We start from the raw sequence: 20,296 nt of genomic DNA on the forward strand, positions 1-20,296 counted from the left end.
CTTTTGTGCAGCATTAATGTAATCTAAAAATAAAAAGCTTTCAATTAAACAAAAACACGCTGTAAGAATTATTGGAAATGTGGATCGCTTCTCGCACACTTAATTTATTTTTAATAAATTCAAAATACTCGACGTATTTCAACTTAATTTATATCATATTCTTATATTTATGTTCTAAGGAGATAATAAAATGGCACCCATTTTATTTAATTCATTTTTTGAAAAACAAATCATTTATACCGAACAAGATTTTCTAATAACAGTTATATTCAATCAAAAGCATATTATTCCGCTACTAAGTTCTCGATTGCAATCAGAGGACCTAAATTATGGAACACGTTATTGGATAATGAGTTAAAAAAAATTCCTCCCCTTGATCAGTTTAAAAATAAAATAAAAATTAAACTTTTAATAATTGACAACGAACTTGACTTCTTCTGAAACTTTTAAATAGGAGTAATCACTCCTTTTATTTACTTGTTATTTACTTTATTTTTGATCATATTTATTTATTTTAATCTGAATTGGTATTTTACCTTTCTTTGATGTTCATGTTTTATCTCATTTTTATTTATTTTTAAATTCGAACTCTTAATAAATAGAAATTATAAAAAAAAAAATTATATATTTACATGTAAAGTATTTTTTATATTTGCATTTATATATGTATTTTATGCATATATTATATTTTGATAACGGTAATACATTTTTTTGTTATTTATATTCTTGTTTTGAAGGTGCTTGGCGATAGGGCTGAATTTGTCTTCTTCTTGCCCCAGCCATTTATATACATTTTGTAAAAGTTTAATTTTGTAAAATAAATTCTTTATGGCAAAAATAAAAGCTATTTAACCTTTTAAGCATTTTTTTGTTAAGCGCTACTTGTTTTGTCAATCTTGTCACTAAACTTAATAACAGCCAAAATTATTTTCAAAAATGTTTCTCTGTCATTAATTTCAAGTTTTGCAATTGCCTATAGCTTTGATCTCTATTAGTACTTTGTTACTTGAATCCTCCAAATTTTTGCAATAAATAATATGTTTTTGTTCTTCAGTTTTTCCTTTTGTAGTTGCAAAGTTGAGAACGGGATGCTGAAAGAAATCTTTAATTATTTTATTAAGATTATGGGACAATAAAGTCAAATAACCAGATTTTAGTTAAGATTTAAGTGCAGATTGTTGAACTATTAAGAAAAAACCGAGATATAATGTAAACTGTTGATTGTAATAACTTTTAACTAACATTTAATAATGTGTAATAATAAAAGAGAAAAAGTAAGTATAAGTATAAATTGATTTTATTTATTTTCAAAATGCAAAGACTTTTTCTCTTGGAGGAAAACCTTTGCCTTCATCTCAGCAAATTCAATTTAATCTGTTCCAACATAATCTATGCTAACCAAAACTAGCCAGTTTTAGCATCTTATTGCGAGTTGCAGAAATGATTGGAGCTACATTTTGCACACTATGCATACATCTTTTTTCTGTTAATGGAAAGCAAGGATTTAAAAAAGCTACAGACTTGAAAGATATTTCATGTTTAAGATTTATTTTGAATCCCTTTAGGAACCCTAAAGGAAGATTTTTATAAAGTTTTAAGGCTTTCCAATTTGGGAAATAGGGCAATCACATGCTTCAGACGTTCGCTTCAAAAGCTTGATTACAGTCGTTAGGAAATTGTAGAGAGATGGTAATGAATATGCATTATCACTAGCTTTTTTCAAAATAGTTTGACATTAGTTGCAAATTTTTTTTTTGTTTTTTTTGTTATTGACCATCTCAAGGCCGAGAAGGCCACTACAGATGAGGAGGCTACTTGTGGTTATAACCCTCTCTCAACTCTATAACTCCGAAACACGAACCTTGACAAACAAGGCCGCTGCGCGAAGAAACAAGTTGAGCGCGGTACTACCAGGGACGTGGTGGGGAACGAACTCGGAACCTCTCGCTTATGAAGCGAGCCCTTTACCACTACACCACTACCGCATTACCAAGACATTTACCGCAATACCAAGACATCTTGAACACGTGCTCACTTGGATGTTTAATATTAACCCAACTACCACAAATACTGATTATTTAAACCAAATTGGTTTAAGGGTTAAATTACAAAGAGATCAGATTTTTCAAATTATTTTTTAATTAGCACAATCTGATTCCACTTGTTTACTTTTTTTTTTTACGTTTAAGGTTTATCTAAAACTTATAAATTAAACTAAGTTTAATTTATATGGTTGGTTTATGAAATAAATTAAAAAGGGATTAGAGGGATGAAAAACGAATGGCAAAGAAAAAACTTTTTTATTTTGCGTTTAAGAGTAATGACGATCTGATGAACACAATCCCTCTCAAATTGAAGGGATTAAATTTTACATGATGACAGTTTCTAAACACCAAGAGTTTTCGCTGTGAGATTTTTTATTGTTTTATTAAGAAATATTAGATTTTCTATATTTATGTTAACATATATATTTACATAAGGATTATTAAGTATATAAATTAAAATTATATACATTTTATGATTTTTTTATTATTTTTACATTATTTTATTATATATTTTGATTTAGATTTTACCCTTTTTTTTAATTAAATTTTATAAAGTTATGTTGGAAATAAAGTTTATCGTGTTAATTTAGTACAATGTTAATAACTTTTTTTATATTTTTGTGGTATGATTTTGTGGTATGATTTTATTTGCTTGAGAATTTTTTCAGAAGTAAAGATTTTTTGCTTTTCGTTGATCAACTTCATAATTGCTATTGAACAGGGAACTCTAAACTAAAATGGTATATGAAATATTTAATTTGTTTACAATATCGACAAACCAGACATTTGATGGGTAACTAAGACACATATTTGCGTAAAATAGTGAAAAGTAGTTTAAAAGTATAACTTTAATAATAAAACAAAAATAATAACTTTTAATTACATACTTTATTTACATAACTTATATATGTATAGATATATAAAAGCTTATATTTTAATTTGTATTTAACTTGAATTAAATTCACTTAAATTAACTGACCGGCATTTATCAACGGGCTAGTTGCAACATGGGTTAAATGCTGCAGTGCCATTTAAAGCATAATTTTTAAGTTTCTGTTTCCAAATATTTAAACATTATATATCTATTAGGACAACATGGCGGCTCAAGAAAAATAATAAAAACAGTAATAAAATAAAAAACTGAAATACTTATTTAATTTTTTCACGATATAAAATTCTAAGTGGGGTTTTCAAAGTTTTTTTATGGTTTTACGGAAAATAAAAGGGTATTTGAAAAAATTGAGTTGAAAAAATCTTTTTCAAACAACAACAACAACAAAAAAAGTTGTTTAAAGTACATAGTTATATGTTATAGTTATATAACAACTTGACCCAGAGTGGGTTAAGCGAAAACATTTTTTTTTCCATTGTTATGTTCATCATTGCCGTTTAACTAGTTTTATATTACAGCTATCAATATTGAATTAATATATCACTGAGACCTATTTTATTGCCCTTTAAATAAGAAAAAATTGAAGTTAAAGGAAATGAACGTAGTTTTAAAAAATGCGTTGCAATAAGATGCGGTCTCTTCTACTATAAAACAAGTACTATTACGGAATATTTCTTTCATTAATAAAACTGCTATGTAGAAAGGAATCGGAAAACATTGGCCTTTATCAAATGGCGGCAATTAGTGAGCTAAAGTGCCCGTTATACAACAAAAACATTTGAGTAACGCATTTATTATTCATTGATATCATAAGTTGTATTGAATCTTTACCGGAGATTTTTACACTATTCAATCAACTTTAGCACAGTGTTTAAATTTAGGTCAGAGGTTTGCAAAAAAAAGGTAGGAAAAAAAGGTCGTATATTGACTTTTTCAATCATTTGCAATTAACATGCGTATGTAAATTAAAAAAAAATTGAAGTTATAGGAAATGAACATAGTTTAAAAAAATGCGTTAAAAAGGTGGCAACTAGTGAGCTGAAGTGCCCGTTATGTAACAAAAACATTTCATTTACGCATATATTATTCGTTGATTTGATAGGTTGTATTGGACCTTTACTGGAGATTTTTACACTATTCAATCAATTTTAGCAGTGTTTAAATTTAGGTCAGAGATTAGCAAAAAGGTCAGAACAAAAAGTTGTATATTGACTTTTGCAATCATTTGCAATTAACATGCGTATGTAAATGGCAAAAAATGTTTATTTTATATAGCACTTGATCAACTTTTTTTCCCATTAGAAAATCAAAAATGTCAAAAATTGTTATAAATATGTGTGAAAAACGTGAAATACTTGTAAATATTGGCAATAAAGCTGTGGCGTTTAGAAATACTCTATCCTTGTATAATTTTAAAATATTTTTACATAGTGTAAAAGCGGGTCAAACCGATCACCGAACAATAAAAATTAAGTAACTTTATTATTTTTCTAAATTTTTAAACTATTTTTTTTAAATAAGATAAAAAATACCAACAAGCACATTATTTATTAATTATTTTTGTTTTAATTGTATTTGAAAATATGAAAACTAGAAGAAAAAAAAAAGATTGCTTTTGGCAGAAAGTCTGTTAAAACCGATCAATATAAAATACATTTAATAAATTTAACTTTTTATATATGTAAATGTATATATTTTTATATATTTTTTATATAGCATACAGAAATATGCTACATATTTTTTATATATCATACAGAAATAATAAAAGATTTAAGGTTTATATTTTTTACAACAAAAAAAGTCTGAACCCATTAAAAAATTTTTTGGCAAACATGTTTTGTTGCAGAGCTAAGTATTGCAATTTGGATTTTCGCATGACATCATGTCCGAATGTAATTCTTTTTTACACTTTCTGCATTTAATAACTTTTCTTCTTTTGGCTGAAGGTGTTATATTCGGTTCTATATTTTGAGCTACTTCTTTTTCTGCAGGGTTTGGCAATGGCATTATGAGTTTGCAGATAGTTTTATGCTTTTTAGCTTGTTTTTCAGCTAATTTGAGTTGCTTAACTTCTTCTCTTTTTTTGAGATGATCTGCAACACCGTGTTCTGTAAAACAGTGGCCAGCGATTTTTGGAATATTAGGTTGCCTCGATTTTTTTACATGAGACTGATTTTTTTCTTGAAAAAAGCTCTTTAGCTCATTTCCCATTTCGATTTTCATTCTCTCATGTAGTGCTCTGTACTTGTCGAACCTTGAAGCTGCTGTTGCTGGTTCAGAAAATAATGCTAAAGACTTTATTTTTTCCGCAATGGCGTTGAAGACGTCGGTTGATTAAACGTTTTGGAGATAGCTAATGCCTGTTGATTGATTTTGTTTTTCTTAAGTGGAAATAACCCAGTATTTTCAAAACCAGCCATAGCGTGCAAACGTGTAAAACACTTAACACTCTCTTACACCTGTTTGAGAAACATAGGAGATTTTTCTTTGTTTAAGTTTTTGCATTTTGTGTCTTTGTAATATTTGGTAAGAAATGCCTTCCACACTTGTTTAACATGGCAATAGGGACCTCTGTCCAGTGGCTGAAGAATGTGAGATGAGTGGGCTGGTAGACAAATCAAAATTATATTATTTTTCCGACATAGCAATACAGCTGCTAAACTGACGTGAGACGTATGTCCACCAAGATGTAAAATATGATTACTACTAATAGCTTGATATTCTGGTATATATACTTCCTTCAACCATTCAATAAATTTTTCATGCTCCATCTAACCAGATTTAGAAATTGAATATTTGGTGCCAGTCGGACCACCTTAAGCCCACTCAGCTCTAAAGTTTCGTTTTGCTTTGTATACCACGAATGGTGGTGTAAAGTATCCATCAGCATTACAGCAATTGTTCACTGTATAATGGATTTTTTTATTGTTACCAGTGAGTTTCAAAACACGCTTTAACCTTTTCGACATACTACAGTTGCTTTGCCTTGATCACCACAGAAACCCGTTTCATCGCAATTCCAAATATGACAACCAGAAGTTATCCCAGACAATTGATATCGTTTAGTGACAACTTCAAAATAATTATCAATTATTTCTTGTGTACAAGAAGAGGCTCTGGCAGATGCTAAAATGTGAGTTTTTACTGGTGAAAATTTCTTTAGACCATTGGTTTATAAATGCATAAAACCAGTCTTTGCCAGGCCTGCCGTTTTTAAATAGGCCTGATTGATTTGTACGAAGAAGGTAACCGCATACAAAGTCTATGACATCATTTCGTGTTAAACTATAACCCCAATCACATAGGAACTTAAATGCATGCACCATATTTGACTGTTTGCTGTGAGAGTTGTTGATCCTGATTTGAAGCTAGCATTGTTGTTGTTCTTGCGACCTATTAGAGTTGAGAATGGAATGACATATTTGAATGCAGCCTGCAAGATAAATTTTATTTAAAGTTTATTTAACAAATATTTTCATTATTTTATTAAATTTTATTTACTTCTGTTTTCTTTTTTAAATTAAATATTAAATTAAATATATATATATATATATATATATATATATATATATATATATATATATATATAAATATATATATATATATATATATATATATATATATATATAAATATATATATATATATATATAAATATATATATATATATATATATATATATATATATATATATATATATATATAAATATATAAATATATATATATATATATAAATATATATATATAAATATATATATATATATATATATATGTATATATATATATATATATATATATATATGATATATATATATATATATATATATATATATATATATATATATATATATATATATATATATATATATATATATATATATATATACATCTAAATATATATATTTTGTAATCAAAAAAAAAATTTTTTTACAATGTTTTTACAACATAAAAATATAACATAAAAGTTTAGACTGAAGCTAGCAGAAGACAAGGTCTTATCATCCAGCCCAGTTAATATTACTGAAAAATTCAGCGGATAAAAATAACAAAGGAAAAAGAGGAATATATATATATATATATAAATGTGTAAATATTCTAGCAAATAAGACAGCTTTTTTAGTTTTTAGAAAAACCATTTAATTTATAAAATACGTGTTTCGACTATATCTATATTAAAATTCAACTATATATATATATATATATATATATATATATATATATATATATATATATATATATATATATATATGTATATATATATATATATATATATATATATATATATATATATATATATATATTAAAATATATTAAAATGCTTAAATCAAATTAGTAAAATTAGTTGAACTAATAGAGACCTTATAATAAAAAATACATAGAAGCGCATTAAAAAAATGTAACAAATATTTCAAAAACGATAAAAAAAAAAAGTAATGCTAAAAGTAAATAGATTGAAGGTGTTATTTTTACATGGTTCGCTTGTTTCTTAACAGTTAGTTTCTCCCACTCTATGTACATGCTTTCTTTCAGCTTTAATATAAATTTGTTGGAGGTCGAATCCAAAATCAAAAAACTAGCATGATTAAAACCGTTAAAACAGCATTTGTTTGAATGAAAAATATTATTAATATTATTATAGTATATATTTATATCGTGTTTGCTTAAAACTAAATAAAACACTAGTTTTTTAAATTACCCAGTTTTTTTTGTCCATAATTGTAAGATTAAATTTTATTAATAACACATTTAAGGCAACACCGATGCTTCAGAAAAAAACGCCAATGCTAATTAATTTAATATATTATTAAAGTGTTCAAAAGTGTAAAAGTATGTTATATAAATCTGTAATGCTGTTACCCAAAAAAAATATCCTCAGTATTTGAATTTGGTTTATTTAGCATACACAGAGTGTACAATTAGTTTCCCCCCTTTATTGCATTGAGTATGTATGGGCAACGCTTCAAAATAGCGTTTTTAAAAATTTCAGACCCCAAAACCAACAACAACTCATAACATGGTTTAAGAAAATAGGCTTTCATCACCCAGGAAGAAGACTAATCACTTATTGAAAGTTTTTGTGTCAGAACTGTTCTGGTAACAATGGTAGAATAAGTCACTAAAAAATGACTAAAAATAATTAATTAGTAAAATGGTTCTGAAGATTTTGTTTAAAAGTGAATAAAAAAATATTAACTAACAACTGAGTTACAACCATTTATAAATGGACACTAAAGAGGTCAGAAATTAATTGTACACCCTGTATTTATTTTAATTATGCAGGAAAAAACCAATTGGTTAGAAAACTAGCTATAAAAATATTTAAAAACATTGACAAATCAGTTTGTGCAAAAAGCAGCCAATTAGACCAATGCAGAATAATCGATTCATCACTAGTAACTTCCTTAAAACCTTTTTGAATGAGCCATAAACAGTTAAAAAAAAGTTTAGTTTTAGCAGTTTAAAGATATAAAGTGGATGTACCCTTGGACATTTTAACAAATTTTTTTTTTCTTTAAATGCAATAGCTTGCTATTAAACATTTATTTATTTAATAGTATAAACCCTTAACTCCACTAGTATTAAAGGATATTAATACATGCAGTTTATCGTTGATCACTAAAGCCCCTTGAAATTTGCAATTATATAGTATAATATAGTATAATATATATATTATAGTATAATTATATAGTATTATATAGTATAATATATATATATATATATATAAGTGATAAATATAAACATCATATATATATATATATATATATATATATATATATAAGTGATAAATATAAACATCATATATATATATATATATATATATATATATATATATATATATATATATATATATATATATATAAGTGATAAATATAAACATCATATATATATATATATATATATATATATATATATATATATATATATATATATATATATATATATATATATATATATATATATATATAAGTGATAAATATAAACATCATATATATATATATATATATATATATATATATATATATATATATATATATATATATATATATATATATATATATATATGTAATAATAAATGATGATAAAAGATAATAAACATAAACATATATATATGTATATATATATATATATATATATATATATATATATATATGTATATATATATATATATATATATATATATATATATATATATATATATATATATATATATAAGTGATAAATATAAACATCATATATAGATATATATATATATATATATATATATATATATATATATATATATATATATATATATATATATATATATATATAAGTGATAAATATAAACATCATATATATATATATATATATATATATATATATATATATATATATATATATATATATATATATATATATATATATATATATATATATATGTAATAATAAATGATGATAAAAGATAATAAATATAAACATGTATATATGTATATATATATATATATATATATATATATATATATATATATATATATATATATGTATATATATATATATATATATATATATATATATATATATATATATATATATATATATATATATATATATATATATATATATATATATAAGTGATAAATATAAACATCAAAGTTGTAATTTACAATATAATCGAACAAAGAAAAAGTTAAACAGGGTTTTAATATTATACAGAACTACCAAGTACTTTTGAATTGTACAAAGATGATATATGTAATCATTAGATTTTAATAACATATGATAGATGCAATTGTTAGTTAAAAATAAATTTCTTTATCTAGAGTCAAGCGTGTTACAGAGTAACAACTTGTCTCCCAGTCTCCCAGTTTTGTAAGGTTATGGGAAAAGTTAAAAAAACTTATATTTAAAAAAATTGTTGTATATTGCGAAAAACAAAAAATTTAAAAAAGGTATCTTATGTTTCCTAGAATTTAATAATACCAATACAAAATGCAGCCAGAACCACTCAACAAATACCAATACAAAAAGCAGCAAGAACCACTGATACAAATCGATGCCAAAACTTCATAATAAGACCATACATCATAACAACACAAAATTCATACATACAGGTAAAGTTAAAAAGTTAAACAAAACGCAACCTATTTGCAAATAAATTAGTTTTAATAAACAAGCTATTTTTAAGAAAAACTGTAAAGAAAAATTATTAAAAATTATTTCTTTATTCGTAATAAACTAATGTTGCTATTAAAAAATTAACCAACGATGTCTTCTTTATGTAATAGAAATCTTACTGAGCTGATTATTTATTGTCAGTTAAGGTGACTCAATGGTTAAAAATTACTAGAAAATCAAATAAAAAAATTGAATGTTGTCTTATTTGTAATTTATTCTAGATTCAGAAAATATATATATATTTATATACATTCAAACTCAATATTATGAGTAATACCCATTTTTTGAAAGGTAGTCTTTTCAGCTCCTATAGCAACGCCCCTAGCAACGGTGATTTCCTGTCTTTTTAGTCAACTATATATTAAATTTTCAGTACCTAATAGCTTTTGCAGCCTAAAAGTTGTGAGCCATTAGCTATTCATAATGCAATAAAACCAATTTTTATTGATTTCTCTTCTGAAAACTGTTGTAATGATATCTACATTGTACTACCCAAAATTTAAACAAAGCTTTTATTCAAATAATTTGGAAAAGGTGTCCTAAAGATGTATTTATTTGCAAAGAAGTTTTGGATATTTGTGCAGCTTCAGTTGGTATTCATTTCAATAATGGAATGTCTTGTTTTTCAAAAGTTTTTGAGATATTTAATCTCAAATTTATATATCATGGTAATTATGATTCGTGTAACATAGGCGGCCACCGTCAACGTTATTTTAAAAAGAAAATCTTCTGAAGCACTTAAAAAAGGACAGAAAAATGATAAGCGGTGTCAAAAAGGGATTTATCTATAAAGAAAAGGATGTAGAAGGTGGCAAATCTTACTTTCCATGAAAATATTAGAATAAATTACTATATGTTTTTAAAATGCGTTTTTTACAGAATTGTTTTTTCCGATATTGCGCAAAACTCAAAATGGATTTTCTTAAGTATAAAAGCAATCAACTTAGATTTTAAGGGAGTACTCCTTAACAATTACTTGAGGGACTGTAGCAGAATTATACAAAACTATTGATATTATTATTAGTTTGGAACAATTATCTTAAATAAAAAGTTGATATTTATTTTTGATGTACAAATTTTTATTAAAAAGTTCTGCGACAGTCCCTTTGTGTTTGAATAATAAAGATATTCGGAAATTTTTAGGCTCATTGGATGTAAATTTTAGGAGTTACAAAGTTTTAAAAGTGTGTTTATATTTTACTTATTTTTTGCTGACTCAGCAAAACAAAAATTTTTTTGTAATTTTTTAGAGTGTATTTGTTGATAAAAATGATTATTCTTTTCATTTAAAGTTATTTAGAAACATTTGTTTTTTTAAATGTAAAATTTGTTTTATTAACCACACAGCCAAATATTTAAATATTTTTATTTATTCTAATTTTAATTTGCGGATAAATATATAATATTTTATTAACAAATTTAAAAATTGAACGAAGTTTTAGTTCTTTTTTAAGAAAAACAAACTAAAACAAATTATATACTAGCAGCAAGCCAGCTATTTGCTGGATTTGAATTTTTGAGCTGTATTGGCTTCTCCAAGTTTACAACTGAGGCTTATGAAATGGTTCCAGTGCAACCGATCATCATCAGACCTTTATAGGAAATGAAGAATCTTTTTGAAAATTAAGTTTTGATTTACAAAAAGATTTTCTAAATCTACCTTTAAATCAAGTATTATGTTAGTTCAACATTTACGAAAATTTTTTTTTAAAAACCTTTTATAGTTTTTTTTAAATAATCGTTTGAACCAAGTAATGACCTTTGCAGAAGTCTTCACATAATATATAGTTCATCAGAATTGTTTATAATAACATATTGCTTTCTTTCGGTGAGGTAACATTTTATATAATCATAAGTTTTAACTATTACTCAGTAGCGTTTTGTTTTTTCTAAAAGATTGAGGTGATCAACCACTTTTGATAAATTGATAAAAAAATCAAGAGTGAAGTTATTATTATCAAAACAATTAGTTAATTAAGTTAACGACTTTAGTTATTGCATGTTTAGTGCTTGTTTTCTTAAGGACTAAATTGTTTTGTGTAAAAAATAGTTTTGTGTTGTAAATTGGTTATAGGTTATATAATTTAGGTTTTATAAATTACGCGTTCATAAATATTTGAGAATGCAGAAGGTACTGATAAAGAACCATAGCTAACGATATCTAATTGATCATTCATTCAAAAATTGGGTATACTTTTGCAAAATGAAGTGCTTTAAAGAAGGTATCCTTATTTATTGAAAGTTTTATAATATGAGACAGAGGTCTACAAATGTCATTTTTGTTTAAATAACTTAATTACTAAAAACGTCATCAAAACTAGATGATTGTTTTATTCATGTATTATTATTTATTTATTATTTATTCATTCGTGTGACCTATTTCAACAATCTTAGTAGGATAAAAATCTTTTTTTGTGTTTTCTTTTTAAAGATGGTTTTTTTTTAAAAAAAAAACATCTTTAAAACAAAAAAAACAACTTTTTTAAACAAAAAAAAAACTGTTTTATTCTGTGTAAGAGTAATGTCGCTATCGTGCACGATTCAAAACATAAGATAGCATGATTCAAAACATAAGATATATTTGAAATAGACTTGGCGTGGTCATGATTTTTTTTAGCAAGGTTTGGACCAGCTTGTTTAAAACGTTCAACATTTTAGGGAATTTGTAAGGGAAAATAAATTTCAAAGTTTTTATTCATCGAGGTAGACGTTAATTATATCTTTAATAAGGGATCACAATTTTTTCACCGTCAAACTTGTTCCCTTTTTTAGGTTTCTTGAAAAGATTTTTGCAAAATTATTATTTTTCATCTTTTTTCATTATCTGCACATCTGGCTTTTTATAAATTGTTTAAAATTTTTGTTTTTTTTTGAAGATTTTATATGCTTTTTATCCATACGAGAATTGAGTCATATTTTTATTTTAGTTATGGTTAATTCTTATAAACATGTTTTGTTGTAAATATCATGAAAGTTTATTTAAGAAAATATCAATGGCTTTATTCGAATTGCCGCACTTTTAAAAACTTTACACCATATCTCTTAATTATAAATATTTATATAATTATTATTACAATAAATATTTTAGAAAGACTTATGAACTTCTTGACATGGAGCATAGTCCAAATTTTTATATGCTTATCTTTATGTTAAATAAGGATGCTTTGCAAAAAATTGAAATGATTGGAGCCTGGTAGCCTCGTTTATTTTAATAAGGTTTTAAGCTATTGATAATGTTTACATTCACCTTGATGCATTTTAGGAAAATATGTTATATGTTAATATTATGTCCTGTCTTAAGGGCTGTGTGAATTTTTTGCTTTGAAATTTATACAGTTAGTTAGCATAAAGTTATTTCTCAATGCTACTTCTACTACTGCTTTGTTGGTAACACGCAACTTTGCTTAGAAACGTTAATTGCTCCAGAACTGCACAATCCCAAGCTGTTTATAGTTATAGTAGTAGTAGTAGTAGTAGTAGCAGTAGTAGTAGTAGTAGTAGTAGTAGTAGTAGTAGTAGTAGTAGTAGTAGTAGTAGTAGTAGTAGTAGTAGTAGTAGTAGTAGTAGTAGTAGTAGTAGTAGTAGTAGTAAGTAGTAAGTAGTAAGTAGTAAGTAGTAAGTAGTAGTAGTACTACTACTACTACTACTACTACTACTACTACTACTACTACTACTACTATTACTACTACTGCTGCTGCTGCTGCTACTACTACTACTACTACTATTATGACTACTACTACTAGTACTATTACTACCACTACTACTACTACTACATTTACCGTCAAAAAAAAAAGTATTTTTTTATACAGTTCTGAACAACTAGATCAACAATTTATTTAAAAGCCTTTATTTTAAAGTCGGTGTATCCTTTTTAAAATATTTATTTTAAAGTTGAATATAACAAACTGTTAAAAGTTTTAAAAATATGATTTCAAATATTTTTAACTTCTAGGAGTGTTTTGCCCAATTGAAAAGCATCTATGTTTGACTACTTCAAGTGAATGAAGCAATGATTCTTCTACTGAAGATATTTTGATGTCATCCTCACTTAATCCATTAAAAGGATCATCTAAGATATTGTGTAGGCTATACTTGAACATCATCTTAAAAATAAATAATATTGCCTGTAAACAAAGTCATAATAAAAATTTATCAAAAAAATTCTAAGTATTGCCTAAAGTTTAGTATAATAAATTTAGTATAAAAATAAAACAAGAAAAAAATTCTTTTTTTAAGAATATAAATTCTTAAAACAAGAAAAAAAAATCTTATTTTTACAATAAAAGTTCTTAAAACAAGAAAAAAAATTCTTATGTGGTGGACAAGTCTTTTTTTATCTTGTTTTAAGACTTTTTTCGCTTAAAACAAGAATCTTGGATTTTGCTGTATTTTTGTAGTGGAGTCTTTTTCAAAAAGCTCTCTTAATTATTATTCTTGTTATCTGATCTATATTTAAATTATTTAAAATTATGGTTTTTGACGAAGTTATCAGTAGATTAGAAATTTTGATGTTAATAATTGTTAAATAATTATTTAATTATTTATTTGTATTTATATATTTTTTATATTATATTGATTAACTTGGATTGTAGCATTTAAAATGAAGTACTACTATTGAAATTTTTTCTCAGGTTCATCATTTGGTTTCCGTTTTAACCCAACCTTGAATTTCAAATGACCTACATCTGAATCCACCAGTGCTATGCTAGACAATCAGATAGATATTTTCAAAGTTCCCTTGAAAAGCTGCCTGCTGAAATTAAGGGTTTACTCCCCAATAATGCTCACGCACAATGATGAGAGTCATTTGTGATGATATACTTTCATACTCATTTATAAAAAATAAGCTGGTAAAAAATAGTATGTCAGACATCGCCCAAAAGTTTTGAGTTTTGTAAACAAACTAGCGCTGTTTGAATAGCCAGCATTAATAGATTTAGAGACGTTTTGTTTATATTCATTATAACAATTATAATATAATCTAAATATACGCTAATTTAATAGTAGTAGTAGTAGTAGTAGTAGTAGTAGTAGTAGTAGTAGTAGTAGTAGTAGTAGTAGTAGTTTTGTTTTTAAAGTAATTTTTCGGCTGTTCTACACGGTAATCAGTATTCCACGCGGTCTTTCAAGCAAGGTCTGCAAGCGGATTAGGGCTTATAAATTTTTAGTTTCAAGAGGAATTGATGTTGTTCATTGTTTAATTTTAATATAATTTATAAATAAATGTTAGTTTGTTTCTGGTTGTTTGTATTTTTCTAATTTTTATAGCCTGTTTCCTTTTCTTTAAATAAAATAAGACTGTTATTTGTGGACATGTAAGTGTATTTACATAAATTTGTGTATATTTTAGTATATTTTATATTTCTCTGTATCTATGTGTAAATTTTCTTTTAGATAAAAAAAATAAAATGGAAAACAGTAGTAGAAAGTAAAAAAAAATTATGTTGAAAGTTGTCAAAAGAGTTGTGTTATGCTTCTTTTTAAGGTATCTGAATATATATTTAGATTTTTAAATTTGTTGTTTAATGGTTTCATCCTTTTTATTACTTTAGATAAAAATATACTAACTGACATTGTCAAAAAAATATGGGTATTAATAAATCCTAAATTAGATTGTTAGAGGTTTTTATTTTAAATAATAGTTGTAATAAATTGTTTTAATTTTTGTTTACTAATTTTTAACCTCAATGGTAAACCAGTGGTTAAGCTAATGAGTTAAATTGTAGAGGTTTATATATCATATATATTCTAAAGTAATTGTATTTGATTCTTTTTGTTAAATATATTGCTTGACATAAGGCATTTTGATTTTTTTTTTTTTTTTTTTTAAATAGTTAAATAAAACTGTTTTGTAGATGAGAAACCAAGTAAGATTCAACATTGTGTTTTTGTTTTTATTACAAAATAATATTTTTGTTATTAGGATTGCAGGTTTTTGTTGATTTTTACTTAAACATTATTATTTATCTTTTTGTAGATATGTTTACCACTTTGTAAATATGTTTACCACTTAGGACTATTAATATTTTGAAATTTTTATTTAATTTCTTTTCTCTTTTTTTTTTGATGTTTGATATTAGCCTTAAATAAGTTATTAGAGGAAATACTATCAACTTAAAAATAATTGATAATTTATTGAAATGATTTATTGAAATAAAGCAAGCTGAAATTAATTGTCATCAAAATATAAGAAATGCTGCTTGGTAAGAAAAAATTCATTTATACCTAAATTAGTACATCATGGTTAGATAAGTTAAAAGTAATTATCACATAAATAAAAGAGATAGCTTAGATGATATTAATCATCCTCAAATTGCACGAAATGCTGCTTGACAATCAGAATGTATTGTATAGCAAGAAGTGATACTATTCTAGATTATAATTATTTAGGAGAAATGAGCCAGATCTGTTAGCATTGCTGTGCTTAAATTTCTTGATGAAACACATTATGTTGCCATAATAGAAAGGTAGTTTTGCTTCCATTTTTACCATTTCTGCAAAATTTACAGGAAGCTATATCATAATTCTAATATCAATTTTTTTTTGATATATTACAATTTAATATGCCTGTCTTTATTTTGCTTTATTAACTGATAATGTCGTTTAAACTATAAATCATAGGCCGCTATGTCTTAAAATATGTGGTCAAGTTTTTCACTGTGTAGGTAATCTTAGGCCAGATCAAGATGTTCCCCCAACACTATCAACTGTATATCTCTGACCCACTAGCAGTAAATTTTAGAAAGCAATAACATCATAATCAACTTTGCTTATATAATTTAATAGTTCATTTGCAAACTATAGTTAGGGAAGTTGCTGTTGTATTTGTTGGAGATGGTGCTGCACCTGCTTCCAGGGAAGTTATTTACCTTCCTGCACCTGCTTTCAGGAAAGTTATTTGACATTCTCAATAAAACTTCTGAATGACAAAAAGGTCATTTAGAAGTTTTATTGAGAATGTCAGCTAACTTAGATCCTACGGTTTGTTCACTTTTTTTCCATGAGAGATGGTATAATTGGTGCACAATCCTGAACATGCTACATTGGTTAGAAATCGTATATCTCAGTTTTACAATAAATTTGAAGTTGAAATATAGTCTTTGATTAGAAAAGATCGCAATTTGCATGATTCTTTTATGTTTATTTATTATTCAGTTGTAACAATAGTAATATTATTGGTAATATGTTTAATGATAATAGTGAAATTGAACTGGATAATATTAGGCTCGAAGTTATTAGTGTAAATGGTAATAGGCGACATAAAAATAGTTGTTGTCAAATAAAAGAGATAGATCTAGGTAGGACAAATTTAATCATTGTTGAAATGTAAGAAATGCTGCTTAGCGAGCAAATAACTTACTTGCAAGAATTCAGTGTCAAACAGTGTTGATGTCTGTTAATTCGATTTTACTTTAGACACTTGAGAACAAAGTTAAGTATGAATTTTCTATTTATTTTTCTTTTTAATTTTATTTCTTTTATTTATATATTTATAGTAATATATTGAGCGATTTATAGTATATATATTTACAGTAATATTTAGATTAATAACAATTTATAACAACAATTTATAAACAAACAGTTAATAACATAAATACTTTTAAATTTTTTTATAATTTCAAACATAATGTTCTTTTTTTTATTTATTTGCCTTTGTCATCACTTGATTAGTTTGTTTACTGTTGAAACATGGTTTTAATTTTGTAAATTTAATATGATGTTAAGTGTACTCTATTAACCATTAGTCAACAGTCAAAGAGAAGTCGTAACTTAATTACAAAATGCTGGGAATTTATCTTTCAATCAAGGTAAAAATAATTTTGTTTTCTTGTAACATAATAAAACCAGTTACTATTATATATTGTGTGTTTTTTTTCTTTTTTTAACATTCTGCTTTGAAAACACTTTCTTTCTCTCCCTCTTTCTCTTAGATGAGAGGGAGAATTAAATAAATTTGTTACATATTTCTTAATACGAGAATTGATTATGACCATTTATAAGAAATATCTTACAAGTTGCTATTTTCTGATACAATTGTTCAAATTAATAAATTTAATTGTTCCTCGATTGTTCAAATATTGTAACAAATAAAATCTTTTTAGTTCAAGTATTTTAGTTAATAAAATATTTTATAAAGTTGTGGTGTTATTACGTTGTATTGTCTATCCTTTTTATAGTACTTTTTTTTTAATTATTCTGGAGACACAGTAATGTGTGTTTACAAAAATCTTATGCTATGCGCTATTCTTACTGTGTTTTGTGTTGATAGAACTAAGCTGTTAAATCTATTTTTTTGTTCTTTATAATTATTATACTAATACTACTAACAATAAAATGCAAATAATACTTTTGTAATTAAAAATTGTAATTTTTTTTAATTTCTTTTTTTAGGTACTTGCAGACTTCACTTGACTTTCCTTTACTGGTACCTGCTGAGTTATGACAGGTTGTAAAAAGAACTTAACTGATGTTATTGCAGTTTTTATGTCGTTAACTATAAGCAATGAAATTGCTGATAGGGAGTAAAACTTAAAATGTTATTTATAGATAAATTTGTATTTAATTTTTTAGATAATATATCAAGTTATTAATGTGTTTTTTTATTGTTGTAAATGATTTAATTACTAATAACCCGTATTACAGGTTGCTTACTTCTAGTATATATAATAACTATTATTATATAGAACAACTTGTCTTATTAAAATATTATTTGTTATTATAAATATTATATAATACATTTAATAACTACTATAATTTAATTTATTTTTATTTATTATAACTATTATTATTGTAATAATTTTTTCATTAACATATGACGAGTTCATCTGGAAAACGCGCCAAGTAAATTTAATTTAAAAAAACTAGTAAAAACTGAGCTACTCATAGTTGTGCATCATCAGATATCATTTCATATATTTTAGACATTTTTCATATGGTCTATATGATTAAAATATATTTTTTTTAGATGTTTTGTAAGTGGCTAAAGTACTCAAAACTACTGAATTTTTTTATGTTGTGTTTGATGTTATATAAATTATGGTATAATTTTTATTCATTTAAAATGCGAGTAGTTTCTTAAGTCTAATTAAATTTTTATAACAACATATAAATTCTATTCTTTTATTTTTGACTTTCGGGTAAACTCAGTAAAATGAGTCTTTTGCTGATTTAAAAATTATTTTTTTCGTTAATTTGAATTGAAAAAATGAAATACGGAAACCGTAAATTTTACGGAGAAAGTGCTGTCTCTTTGCTGCCTGACTTTCTCCATTAATTTGTACGGAAAAAATGAAATGCGGAAATCGTTAATTTTTACGGAGAAAATACGGCGAATTTTTTTAACAGTGTATAATTAAATAACCTAAAACAAATACCCTTATAAAATAACCTACAAGTTGTTAGTCAACACAATATACACCTTGTATAAGTTTTTTTAATTTTTACCTGGCGCACATTAGTAAATTTGATTTTAAACATTTATATAACAAAAAAAGAGAGTAGAAAATGGTGCTTGTCCGAATGTTCTGTAGGAGGACACGCACCATTTTCTACTCTTATAATTTATTTTTATGTATTTTCATACTAATAATTACTAATCATTAACTCTTAATTAAAAAAGATGATATAGATCTATATAAATCTCTGAATGCAACTGCAAAACAAATAGCTTGCTTTTCTCATTCTCAGCAACTAGTGTTTCGTGACAATTTTAAGTCTCTAACAAGTTTCAAGTTTACCCTTTCAAATGTTTCTAAACTTCAAAATCTTTTACATTAAAGTTTTCTATTTCGTCTATGAATCTGCAATGGGAAAAAGAAATCATGTTCAATCAAAAGTGAAACAAGTTAGGACAATTACTATAAGACAATTACTACCATTTGTGTTGTTCCAGTTGTTTTGTCACTACCGTGTTAGGAAAAAACATTACTTGCTCATTGATGATTAAAACTCTGCAGCAAGAACTACATAGCTGTTTTCATATTATATTTCTGTTTCTTAAAATCAACCATCTTGATGTAATCGCACCATGTTCAAAAAATCATCACCTTAACTTTAAAAACATTTTATTTATAATGGCAAACGTGACCAGTGCAACAATCCCGATCTATGCATATCATTGACTTAAGGATCATCCTGCACATACGAGCAAAAGGAAGAAGATAGAAACAAAAACAGCGAGGAATTTTTTGTATATATATTTTTTTT

The 20,296-nt window shown here is 25.0% G+C and overlaps 1 long non-coding RNA gene across 1 annotated transcript; it reads left to right on the top strand.

The window, feature by feature from the left end:
* Nucleotides 1–14,684: 14,684 nt before the first annotated feature.
* LOC136074817 (uncharacterized) lies at nucleotides 14,685–18,681 on the top strand. Its single transcript, XR_010635468.1, has 3 exons — nucleotides 14,685–15,575; nucleotides 17,836–17,898; nucleotides 18,482–18,681. It is a non-coding gene; the product is annotated as an uncharacterized LOC136074817 (long non-coding RNA).
* Nucleotides 18,682–20,296: the final 1,615 nt, after the last annotated feature.

Source organism: Hydra vulgaris, chromosome 01 (assembly GCF_038396675.1).
Source record: "Hydra vulgaris chromosome 01, alternate assembly HydraT2T_AEP".
Classification (NCBI taxonomy): domain Eukaryota; kingdom Metazoa; phylum Cnidaria; class Hydrozoa; order Anthoathecata; family Hydridae; genus Hydra; species Hydra vulgaris.